Genomic DNA, 6,721 nt, shown 5'->3' on the forward strand with positions numbered 1-6,721 from the left:
ATACAGTAGGTTTAACACCAATATAAATAAAGAATGAGTTCATTACATTACTTTGAAGTAGTATTTTGTTTTCTTTCTCTAATGGAGCTCACAAGATTTCTGTTGAGTTTTGTGTTGTGAAGTTTTCAAGTTTTGGGTGAATTCTTTTGATGGGTTATGGAACAAGGAGTGGCAAGAGCGTAAGCTTGGGGATGCCCATGGCACCCCCGATATAATCCAAGGACACCAAAAAGTCAAAGCTTGGGGATGCCCCGGAAGGCATCCCCTCTTTCGTCCACTTCCATCGGTAATTTACTTGGAGCTATATTTTTATTCACCAACATGATATGTGTTTTGCTTGGAGCGTCTTGTATTATTTGTGTCTTTGTTTGTTAGTGTGCCACAATCATCTTTTCTGTACACACCTTTTGAGAGAGCCATATATAAATTGGAATTTGATAGAATACTCTATGTGCTTCACTTATATCTTTTGAGCTATGTAGTTTTGCTCAATGTGCTTCACTTATATCTTTTGAGCGTTATAATTTTGCTCTATGTGCTTCACTTAGATCTTTTAGAGCACGGTGGTGGTTTGTTTTAAAGAAACTATTGATCTCTCATGCTTCACTTAAATTATTTTGAGAGTCTTAATAGCATGGTAAATTGCTTAATGTTAATATGCTTGGTATTCATGATTTGTGAAATTTTCTTTTGAGTGTGTTGAATAATAAGAGAAGATTGAAGCATGATAATTGTTTTGAGATATGGAGGTGATAATATTAGAGCCATGCTAGTTTAGTAGTTGTGAATTTAAAGAATACTTGTGTTAAAGTTTGTGATTTCCGTAGCATGCACGTATGGTGAACCGTTATGTGATGAAGTCGGAGCATGATTTATTTATTGATTGTCTTCCTTATGAGTGGCGGTCGGGGACGAGCGATGGTCTTTCCCTAGCAATCTATCCCCCTAGGAGCATGCGCGTAATACTTTTCTTTGATAACTTCTAGATTTTTGCAATAAGTATATGAGTTCTTTATGACTAATGTTGAGTCCATGCATTATATGCCCTTTTTCCCAACCTTCCACCATTGCTAGCCTCTCTAATACCGCGCACCTTTCGCCAGTATCATACACCCACCATATACCTTCCTCAAAACAGCCACCATACCTACCTATCATGGCATTTCCATAGCCATTCCGAGATATATTGCCATGCAACTTTCCACCGTTTCGCTTATTATGACACGCTCCATCATTGTCATATTGCTAGCATGATCATGTAGTTGACATCATATTTGTGGCAAAGCCACCGTTCATAATTATTTCGTACATGTCACTCTTGATTCATTGCATATCTCGGTACACCGCCGGAGGCATTCATATAGAGTCATATTTGTTCTAAGTATCGAGTTGTAATTGTGAGTTGTAAGAAAAATAAAAGTGTGATGATCATCATTTTTTAGAGCATTGTCCCAAGTGAGGAAAGGATGATGGAGAGTATGATTCCCCCATAAGTCGGGATGAGACTCCGGACAAAAAAAAGAGGCCATAAAAAAAGAGTAATGGCCCAAATAAAAAAATGAGAGATAAAAGAGAGAAGGGACAATGCTACTATCATTTTACCACACTTGTGCTTCAAAGTAGCACCATGATCTTCATTATAGAGAGTCCCTCATTATGTCGCTTTCATATACTAGTGGGAATTTTTCATTATAGAACTTGGCTTGTATATTCCAATGATGGGCTTCCTCAAATTGCCCTAGGTCTTCGTGAGCAAGCGAGTTGGATGCACACCCACTTAGTTTCTTTTGATGAGCTTTCATATACTTATAGCTCTAGTGCATCCGTTGCATGGCAATCCCTACTCACTCACATTGATATCTATTGATGGGCATCTCCATAGCCCGTTGATACGCCTAGTTGATATGAGACTATCTTCCCCTCTTTTTTGTCTTCTCCACAACCACCATTCTATTCCATATAAGTGCTATATCCATGGCTCACGCTCATGTATTGCGTGAAGATCGAAAAAGTTTTGAAAAAGTTAGAGTATGAAACAATTGCTTGGCTTGTCATCGGGGTTGTGCATGATTTAAATACTATGTGTGGTGAAGATAGAGCATAGCCAGACTATATGATTTTGTAGGGATAACTTTCTTTGGCCATGTTATTTTGAGAAGACATAATTGCTTTATTAAGTATGCTTGAAGTATTATTATTCTTTATGTCAATATGAACTTTTGTCTTGAATCTTTCTAATCTGAATATTCATACCACAATTAAGAAATTTGCATTGAAATTATGCCAAGTAGCACTCCGCATGAAAAATTCTCTTTTTAGCATTTACCTACTCGAGGACGAGCAGGAATTAAGCTTGGGGATGCCTGATATGTCTCCAACGTATCTATAATTTTTGATTGCTCCATGCTATATTATCTACTGTTTTGGACTATAATGGGCTTTATTTTCCACTTTTATATTATTTTTGGGACTAACCTATTAACCGGAGGCCCAGCCCAGAATTGCTGTTTTTTTGCCTATTTCAGTGTTTCGAAGAAACGGAATATCAAACGGAGTCCAAACAGAAAAATCCTTTTTGGAACGTGATTTTCTTCCCGAATATGACACAGGAGACTTGGACCCTACGCCAAGGAACGCTAGAGGCGGTCACGAGGGTAGGGGGCGCCCCCCGCCTCGTGGGCCCCTCGACGCTCCACCGACGTACTTCTTCCCCCTATATATATCCACGTACCCCCAAACGAACAGAACAGGAGCCAAAAACCTAATTCCACCGCCGCAACTTTCTGTATCCACGAGATCCCATCTTGGGGCCTGTTCCGGAGATCCGCCGGAGAGGGCCGTCATCACGGAGGGCTTCTACATCATCATAGCCTCTCCGATGAAGTGTGAGTAGTTTACCTCAGACCTTCGGGTCCATAGTTAGTAGCTAGATGGCTTCTTCTCTCTTTTTGGATCTCAATACAATGTTCTCCCCCTCTCTTGTGGAGATCTATTCGATGTATTCTTCTTCTTTTTGCGGTGTGTTTGTTGAGACCGATGAATTGTGGGTTTATGATCAAGTCTATCTATGAATAATATTTGAATCTTCTCTGAATTCTTTTATGTATGATTGGTTATCTTTGCAAGTCTCTTCGAATTATCCGTTTGGTTTGGCCAACTAGATTCGTAGTTCTTGCCATGGGAGAAGTGCTTAGCTTTGGGTTCGATCTAGCGGTGTCCTTTCCCAGTGACAGAAGGGGCAGCAAGGCACGTATTGTATCGTTGCCATCGAGGATAATAAGATGGGGTTTATTTCATATTGCATGAATTTATCTCTCTACATCATGTCATCTTGCTTAAAGCGTTACTCTATTTTTAACTTAATACTGTAGATGCATGCTGGATAGCGGTCGATGAGTGGAGTAATAGTAGTAGATGCTGAATCGTTTCGATCTACTTGTCACGGACGTGATGCCTATATACATGATCATGCCTAGATATTCTCATAACTATGCTCAATTCTGCCAATTGCTCAACAGTAATTTGTTCACCCACCGTAGAATACTTATGCTCTCGAGAGAAGCCACTAGTGAAACCTATGGCCCCCGGGTCTATTCTCATCATATCAATCTCCATCACTTTTATTTTGCTTTTACGTTGCCTTTTACTTTTACTTTGCATCTCTATACCAAAAATACCAAAAATAGTATCTATCGGATCTCACTTTCGTAAGTGACCGTGAAGGGATTGACAACCCCTAATCGCGTTGGTTGCGAGGAGCTCTTTGTGTTGTGTAGGTACGAGGGACTTGCGCGTGGTCTCCTACTGGATTGATACCTTGGTTCTCAAAAACTGGGGGAAATACTTACGCTACTCTGCTGCATCATCCTTTCCTCTTTCGGGAAATCCAACGCAAGCTCAAGAGGTAGCAATGTTGAGGGCGAGCCCCGCAGGAAGAGGGTTCCTGCGAAGGTGATGTGGTATGCTCCTATAATACCACGGTTGAAATGACTGTTCAGAAACAAAGAGCATGGCAAGTTGATGCGATGGCACAGTGAGGACCGTAAGAAATACGGGAAGTTGAGAGCACCCGCTGATGGGTCGCAGTGGAGAAAAATCGAGAGAAAGTTCTGGGCTGAGTTTGCAAGTGACCCAAGGAACGTATGGTTTGCTTTAAGCGCGGATGGCATTAATCCTTTTGGGGAGCAGAGCAGCAATCACAGCACCTGGCCCATGACTCTATGTATGTATAACCTTCCTCCTTGGATGTGCATGAAGCGGAAGTTCATTATGATGCCAATTCTCATTCAAGGCCCTAAGCAACCCGGCAACGACATTGATGTGTACCTAAGGCCATTAGTTGAAGAACTCTTACAGCTGTGGAATGGAACAGGTGTACGTGCATGGGATGAGCACATGGGGGAAGAATTTGACCTAAATGTGTTGCTATTCATGACCATCAATGATTGGCCCGCTCTCAGTAACCTTTCGGTACAGACAAAGAAGGGATACCATGCATGCACGCACTATTTAGCTGACACCAAAAGTATATACCTGGACAGATGCAGGAAGAATGTGTACCTGGGCCATCGTCGATTTCTCCCGACCAACCATCAATGTCGAAAGAAAGGCAAGCATTTCAAAGGCGAGGCAGATCACCGGAAGAAGCCCGCCATGCGTATCGGTAATCACGTACTTGCTATGGTCTCTAATTTACACGTAATATTTGGAAAGGGTCCCGACGGACTAGCTGTTCCAAATGACGCTTAGGAACGCGCACCCATGTGGAAGATGAAATCTATATTTTGGGACCTACCCTATTGGAAAGAGCTAGAGGTACGTTCTTCAATCGACGTGATGCACGTGACGAAGAACCTTTGCGTGAACATGTTAGGCTTCTTGGGCGTGTATGGGAAGTCAAAAGATACACCTGAGGCACGGGAGGACCTCCAACGTTTGCACGAAAAAGATGGCATCCCTCCAAAGCAGTATGAAGGTCCTGCCAGCTACGCTCTTACCAAAGAAGAGAAGGAAATCTTTTTTTAATGCCTGCTCAGTATGAAGGTCCCGACTGGCTTCTCATCGAATATAAAGGGAATAATAAATATTCCAGAGAAAAAGTTCCAGAACCTAAAGTCTCATGACTGCCATGTGATTAATTATGACGCAACTGCTTCCGGTTGCATTCAGGGGGCTTCTACCAGAAAACATTCGATTAGCCATTGTGAAGCTATGTGCATTCCCCAATGCAATCTCTCAGAAGGTGATCGATCCAACAATCATACCAAGGCTAAGGAATGATGTGGCGCAATGTCTTGTCAGTTTCGAGCTGGTGTTCCCACCATCCTTCTTCAATATCATGACGCACGTCCTAGTTCATCTAGTCGACGAGATTGTCATTCTGGTCCCCGTATTTCTACACAATATGTTCCCCTTTGAGAGGTTCATGGGAGTCCTAAAGAAATATGTCCGTAACTGTGCTAGGCCAGAAGGAAGCATCTCCATGGGCCATCAAACAGAGGATGTCATTGGGTTTTGTACTGACTTCATTCCTGGCCTTAAGAAGATAGGTCTCCCTAAATCGCGGTATGATGGGAGACTGACTAGAAAAGGCATGCTAGGAGAGGACTCAATAATATCCAGGGACGGGCATTCTTGGTCTCAAGCACACCACACAGTTCTATAGAAATCTACCTTGGTGACCCCGTATGTCGATGAACACAAGAATAGTTTGCGCTCCAAACACCCGAAGCAGTGTGACGACTGGATTACATGTGAACACATCAGGACTTTCAGCAGTTGGTTGGACACACGTCTCACAGGTGACACCACTGTTTGTGATGAGCTGTACTCGTTGTCCAGGGGACCATCTTCGACTGTATTGACTTACAAAGGATACGAGATAAATGGGAATACATTTTACACGATCGCCCAAGATCTAAAGAGCACCAACCAAAACACCGGTGTCCGCTTTGATGCAGCAACCGAGAGGGGAAAGGACACATATTATGGTTACATAATGGATATATGGGAACTTGACTACGGACATGATTTTAAGGTCCCTTTGTTTAAGTGCAAATGGGTCAATCTGTCAGGAGGCGGGGTACAGGTAGACCCATAGTACGGAATGACAATAGTGGATCTGAACAATCTTGGGTACACTGACGAACCGTTCGTCCTAGCCAATGATGTGGCACAGGTTATCTATGTGAAGGACATGTCTACCAAACCGAGAAAAAGAAAAGATAAGGAAGCGAATACATCATACGATGAGCCAAAGCGCAACACAGTTCTTTTAGGAAAAAGGGACATTGTGGGAGTGGAGGGCAAGATAGACATGTCTGAAGATTATGAAAAGTTTCATGAAATTCTTCCCTTCAAAGTCAAGGCTGACCCAAGCATCCTGATAAACGATAAAGATTATCCATGGTTATGATGCATGATACGTTCATTTTGCGTCATGCTTTTATGTTAATATTTATTGCATTATGGGCTGTTATTTCACGTTATGTCACAATACTTATGGCTATTCTCTCTTATTTTACAAGGTTTACCATGAAGAGGGGGAATGCCGGCAACTGGAATTCTGGCTGGAAAAGGAGCAAATATTGGAGACCTATTATGCGCAACTCCAAAAGTCCTGAAACTCCACGGAATATCTTAAAATAAATAAAGAAAAATAGTCGCCAAAGATGAAGGCCAGGGGGCCCACACCCTGCTCACGAGGGTGGGGGGCGCGCCC

The sequence above is a fragment of the Triticum urartu genome, chromosome 7 (assembly GCF_003073215.2).
Source record: "Triticum urartu cultivar G1812 chromosome 7, Tu2.1, whole genome shotgun sequence".
Classification (NCBI taxonomy): domain Eukaryota; kingdom Viridiplantae; phylum Streptophyta; class Magnoliopsida; order Poales; family Poaceae; genus Triticum; species Triticum urartu.